The sequence below is a fragment of the Zingiber officinale genome, chromosome 2B (genome assembly GCF_018446385.1).
Source record: "Zingiber officinale cultivar Zhangliang chromosome 2B, Zo_v1.1, whole genome shotgun sequence".
Lineage (NCBI taxonomy): Eukaryota > Viridiplantae > Streptophyta > Magnoliopsida > Zingiberales > Zingiberaceae > Zingiber > Zingiber officinale.
Window position 1 is genome coordinate 133,621,711 of NC_055989.1, and position 6,988 is coordinate 133,628,698.

Below are 6,988 nucleotides of genomic sequence, written 5' to 3' on the forward strand. Positions count from 1 at the left end.
TTGCTGCGAGACGTGGTGCTGGACGACCACGTACGAGGACTTTGGGATCTCTGGATTCCCCAGAGATGCCTACTGGGGCTGAGCCTGTCAGTCAGGGACAGACTCAGCATATCGCGGGCGCGTCAGGCTCTCAGACCCCGATGGCTCCTATAGAGGTACCTACCTCGGCTGTGCCGAGTGTACCTATACCTACTGTATTTCCGGTACCACCAGGGGTACTACCGGCATACCCCGCACCTGCTCTGGTCCAGCCTACGGCGTTCTCGGCACCACCGCCACCTGGACCTACAGTGTACCCGACACCAGTGGCACCTGTGCCCCCAGTACCTACAGCATACCCAGCAGCACCGGCATCAAGGATACCGGCTGCTCCACATCCGGTACCATTACCTACTGTACCTCCAGTCACGACCACCTATATTCACCCTACAGTGCCACGGGCAGCTTATGCTCCAGTTTATAGAGTAACACCGGGAGTACCTCCTCCGGTTTATTCAACGGTACCACCTGTAGTACCAGCTCCAGTGGTTCCGACAGTTCCTGCAACCGTTCCGACACACCTCATTGACCTTGTCGCGGCACGAGCCTGGATTCCAGTATTAGCAGAGTCGATGAAGAGTCGATTCACACTCTTCCGAGGAGACCTCGATCCGGGTATGACCCTATTATGGATAGAGACTATGGAGCATACCTTCTTCTATATAGCTTGCTCCGAGTGGGAGAAAGCAGAGCTGGCTGCTTTTCATTTATGGGATGAGGCTAACACCTGGTGGGTTACTCAGCGTTCCCTCATCGGCGAGCGGAACGTCACTTGGGCCAGGTTCAAAGAGGCTTTTGAGAGCCGCTTCTTTCCACGAGCATATCAGATGACCCGCCGGCAGGATTTCATGAGCCTGCGTCAGAACAACCGGTCGGTGACAGAATATAATGCAGAGTTTAACCGATTGGCCAGATTTTGTCCAGAGCTGGTTGCTGAGGACAGTACACGTATGCAGCAGTTTGTTCAGGGGCTTGATGGGCATTTGCAAGTAAAGCTTGCTGGTTTGGGTAGTGCATCTTATTTAGAGACATTGGACAGAGCCCTCATGGTCGAGTCAGCTATGCAGAGAGCGTATCCGGACAGAAAAAGGAAGCAGACGGGTCAGACGTCAGGACAGATCCAGCAGGCACAGACGACCGGACAGCAGCAGAGTAGTCGCAGTCGGTCTGGTCAGGGTACTTCTGGGGTATCTGGTCAATCTCAGAGGTCCAGGCGGTTTCCATCTGGACGTTTCCGGCCTCCTCAGCAGACCCGGAAACAAACCGTCGGTGACATTCACTGCGCCCGGTGTGGATCCAGAGAGCACACCACATCAGCTTGCACCCTGGGACAGTCGGTTTGCTATTATTGTAAACTGCCGGGGCACGTGAGCCGAGATTGTTCGCTGAAGGCTCAGCATATTGCTTCCAGTGTTTCTGGTCATGGAGTTCAGCTCAGTCAGACAGGGACTCAGCGAGGAGGGCACAGAGCCCAACCTTCGCATCGTCAGCAGAGGACAGCTCCTCCTGCAACAGCTGCGTTTGGCATGCTTGGACAGGAGTATTCCGGTGTTTCCATATCACCCCAGAGCTTTGTTCCGGGATCTCATTATCTGACTCAGGGGCAGTACCAGTCACAGTCCCAGCCACAGGCTCAGTATCAGACGCAGTCCCAACCCTCGGTACGGTATTAGTCGCCGCCCTCTCAGGCTTCTATGGCACAGTATCCTACACCGCCTCAGTGGCAGCCTTCTAGGGGTGTAATCGAGCCGAGCCGAGTCGAACTCTTGGATGTTTGAGTTGGGCTCGTTTATAATCGAGCTGAGCTCGAGCTTTATTTAACGAATATATTCATGGCTCACGAGCTTATTCGAGCTTTTATCGAACCTAAACGAGCTTAATAAATATAAATTATAAATTTAAATATTCATTAAAAATTAAATTATATATTTTAAAAAAATTATAATATTCTTGTTAAAATTTATAATTTTATTCTAATAAATAAATTTAATATATTTGTCTATATTTTTCATAAGTAGAGTGTAAAATCTATAAATTCAATATCAAAACTATTATTTTTTTATTTAAAAGTTGATTTATGAGCTTAACGAACATGTTCACGAGTTAACGAGCCGAATATTGTGAAGCTTTAGCTTGGTTTGTTTATCTTAACGAGCCTCATTAAACGAGCTTTTATCGAATCGAGCTTCGAATAGCTCACAAGCGGCTTGGTTCATTTACACCCCTACAGGCTTCTGTCCAGCCGCAACAGCCACTGGCAGCGTTACCCCCTCCTCCGCCGCCAGAGACTGGACGTATTCATGCGATCACCAGAGAGGACGTGCAGCGAGCCGACGGATCCGTTTTCCGTGGTATGATTTGTATTTATGCCTTATCTGCAGATATACTGATAGATACTGGTAGCTCGCATTCTTTTATATCTCGTACTTTTATGCGGGAGATTGGTAGATTACCCACTTCCAGATCGCAGCGACTGACTGTCTCTCTATCCTCCGGTGATACATTAGACGTCACCCAAGAGGTCAGAGGTCAGAGGTTGCCCGTTAGATTTTGGCAACCTAATACTTACGGTGGATCTGTTAGTATTGGAAATGGTCGAGTTTGATATTATACTTGGCATGGACTGTTTGTCAGCATATCATGCCACTGTTGATTGCCAGACGAGGGTGGTCACATTCCAGCCTCCGAACCAACCCTCGTGGGATTTCACTAGCATCAGAGACGACGGCATATCGATCATTTCGGCGATTCAGACTCAGAAGCTGCTGTCACATGGCTGTCATGGTTTTCTATTATCTTTGATTAGTACTGAGGACAGCAGTAGTTCGCAGCTCTTCGACGTTCCGGTAGTCCGCGAGTATCCGGATGTATTTCCAGAGGAGCTACCAGGTTTGCCTCCCAGAAGGCAAGTGGAGTTCGCTATTGAGTTGATTATGGGGACTGGCACTAGCATCGAAAGCTCCTTATCGTATGGCACCGAAAGAGTTGAACGAGCTGAAGGTTCAACTCCAGGAGCTTTTGGATAGGGGATTTATTCGCCCTAGTGTTTCTCCATGGGGTTCTCCGGTGTTATTTGTCAAGAAAAAGGACGGCACCATGAGGTTATGTATTGACTACAGACAGCTGAATGCAGTGACCGCCAGAAATAAATATCCATTACCACGGATCGAGGATTTGTTTGATCAGCTCAGAGGTACATCAGTGTATTCTAAGATTGATCTGCGATCCGGATATCATCAGCTGAGAGTCAAAGACTCAGATATTCAGAAAATAACTTTCCGTACCAGATACGGTCATTATGAGTTTTTGGTGATGTCATTTGGGCTTACCAATGCTCCAGCGGTGTTTATGGACTTGATGAACCGCATCTTTCTGGAGTATTTGGATCAGTTTGTTATCGTTTTCATTGATGACATATTGGTCTACTCGCATTCCGAGGAGGAGCATGCACAACATCTTCGCATAGTCTTGGAGACTCTTAGACGACATCAGCTGTACGCGAAGTTCAGCAAGTGTGCATTCTGGCTATCTTCAGTCGGTTTTCTGGGGCAGGTGGTTTCGAGCAGAGGTATTTCAGTAGACCCTCAGAAGATCGAGGTTGTCACCAGTTGGGAGCAGCCGAAATCAGTTCAAGAGATCCGCAGTTTTCTGGGACTAGCAGGATATTACCGACGTTTTGTCGAGGGTTTCTCGCGTATTGCTATGCCGCTGACATGCCTTACTAGGAAAGGCGTGAAGTTTACGTGGTCCGAGGATTGCGAGACCAGCTTTCAGGAGCTGAAGCGGAGATTAGTGTCAGCTCCAGTTTTGGTTTTACCTTCTGGAGAGGATGGATTTGTACTCTACACCGACGCGTCTCTTCAGGGTTTGGGCGCTGTTCTGATGCAGCACGGCAGGGTAGTATCCTATGCTTCTCAACAGTTGAAGGAGCATGAGAAAAATACCCAGTTCATGACCTGGAGTTAGCTGCCATCATATTTGCTCTGAAGCTTTGGCAGCATCATTTATACGGCGTTACATTTGAGATTCTCACTGATCATAAGAGTCTCAAATATATTTTTACTCAGAAGGAGCTTAATCTCCGACAGAGGAGATGGATGGAGTTCCTGAAGGATTACGATTGTACCATTAGCTACCACCCGGGGAAAGCTAATGTGGTTGCCGATGCACTCAGCAGGAAGTCCAGAGGGACTTTGGCTTGCCACCAAGTTTCAGTTACAGACTTGGTTCAGGGTTTCTCCGAGTTAGACATTGAGGAGCAGGGACATACAGAGCAGGGTATACTTGTTACCATGGTTGCTCAGTCGTCAATCAAGACGAGGATCCGAGAGACCCAGGCTGGTGATCAGCATTTGCAGTTCATTGGCAGTCAGATAGCTTCCGGGCAGCAGACAGAGTTTACACGTGACGAGGAGGGTATTATATACTTTCAAGGCAGATTATGCGTACCTCAGTCTCATCCGGTCTTACAGGAGCTACTTCAGGAGGCTCATCGCTCTCGATTTGTGATCCACCCAGGCAGGACCCGCATGTATCGAGATTTGAGGCGTTCCTACTGGTGGAACGGTATGAAGAAAGACATCACGAAATTTGTAGCTAGATGTCTTGTCTGTCAGCAGGTGAAGGCTGAGCACCAGAGACCTGCCGGATTACTTCGGCGGATTTTTATTCCTGAGTGGAAATAGGAACATATTACTATGGAGTTTATGGTGGGATTACCGAGGACACGACGAGGCCATGACGCGATTTGGGTAATCGTTGATCAATTAATCAAATCCGCGCACTTCTTAGCGATCCGGAGGACTGATTCCCTGGATCGATTGGCAGATCTGTATTGCCGGGAGATCATCAGATTACATGGTGTTCCTTTGACTATCATTTCGGATAGAGACCCCCGGTTCACGTCTCGTTTCTGGCAGAGTCTGCAGCAGGCCTTGGGCACGCAGCTCCGATTTAGTACAGCTTTCCATCCGCAGACAGATGGACAGTCAGAGCGGACCATTCAGACTTTAGAGGACCTGCTGAGATCGTGTGTTATGGATTTCAGAGGCAGTTGGGAGGATCACTTGCCATTGGTAGAGTTCGCCTACAACAATAGCTTTCATTCGGCTATTTAGATGGCACCGTTTGAGGCGTTGTATGGTAGGCCTTGTCGGACACCCACCCTCTGGGATGAGGTTGGAGAGGCCCAGCTGTTGGGACCTCATAGAGCTCAGCAGGAGGCAGAGTTGGTCCGTACTATCAGACGGAGGATGTCAGAGGCGCAGGACCGCCAGAAGAGTTATGCTGATCGGAGACGCAGACCACTAGAGTTTTCTGTTGGCGACCATGTATTTCTGCGAGTTTCACCCACGAAAGGGGTAAAGAGATTTGGCCTCAGAGGTAAGCTAGCTCCGCGATACATTGGCCCTTTCCAGATCCTGGAGAGGCACTACAAGAAAAAAACTAATAGACAACGCTTTTAAAGCGTTGTCTTTCTGCCTGAAAAAGCGTTGTTAAAGGCACTGTTGTTAAAAGTCTGCTCAACGACAACGCTTTTAAAGTGTTGTTGTTTGTAGCGAAGACAACGCTTTTGCAACGCTTTAAAAGCGTTGTCGGTTTATGCAAAGACAACGTGTTTGCAACGCTTTTAAAGTGTTGTTTTTGGTAGAAAAGACAACGCTTTTGCAACGCTTTAAAAGCGTTGTTGTTTTTTTACAAAGACAATACTTTTTGCAACGCTTTAAAAGCGTTGTCGTTTTAAAGAAAAAAATAAAAAAATTATTTAAAAATCATTATTTTTATATTTACGGAACTATTATTTTTTTTACCATGTCTAGATTTGAATTTTACATATAATCAACTCAGCTAATGATTTCAAACTCATACCAAAATAATAGAATTCTGACATTGAAGTAATATTAGTATTTAATTACATGAGAAGCTAGTAAATATCAAAATTAACACTAATTCTATTTCAAAGTAGATCTGAAGAAGTAGCTTGAGAACGAGACAAAACAGTACAATAATTACTACCACAATACTGAAGAAGTAGCTTGTCTTTCTCAATCTATTACAGGAATAAGCAATTGGATTTTATCTAGGATCTTTGTGAGCTTTGAACAGATTGAACAGTTAGCCTGAAATATAAACAAAAAATTACAGTCAATAGTTTGAACCAAAAAATTACTTCTACTAGCTATTTTCTATAAATGAACCAAAACTCATTACTCAGAAATGAAATGCTTGCGGAAAGAAAGAAAGCTTGCAGAAATGCAACGTTTCTTCAAACTACAGAAAGAAAGCTTGCAGAAATGAAACACTTTCTTCTCTGCAAACGCTTTCTTGCAAAAAGCACTGTTGTTGCAGAAATGCAACGTTTCTTCAAACTATAGAAATAAAGCTTGCAGAAAGAAAGCTTGGCTTACAGAAAGACAACGTTTCTTCAAACTGTATTCTAAAATGCATGCAGTTTCTAAATTGCATTCTTCAAACTGTGCAGTTTCTAATATACAGAGAAAGCTTGCAATTTCTCCATTTTAAATGCATACAGTATTTCTCCATTCTAAAATGCATACAGTATTTGCAAAAAGAAAGCTAAAATGAAACCTTTAGAATATGAGTTTAACCAATAGTGGAAAATTGTCAACTTCCTAAAGAAAGCTTGTAGAATTTTAAATAAGATTGATAAGAAGTCACTAATAAGCAGCAGTGAAAATTAATAAGCTGGAGAAACTATTGCTCACAAATCAAATATATTTTACTAGGAAGTCAAAAGGATACGACTAACTGGAGCATTTTAAATAAGCTCTTGTGCAGATGCATTTCATAATTTTCAACTACTATATATGATGACAGTTTCAATAGAAAACTTATACAAGCGTGAGAAAATGGCACTCTCCAAGAAAATTCTGATTGTAAAAGAAAAAAAAAGTGTAAGACATGAACTGAACCACAACTTCTCCAATGT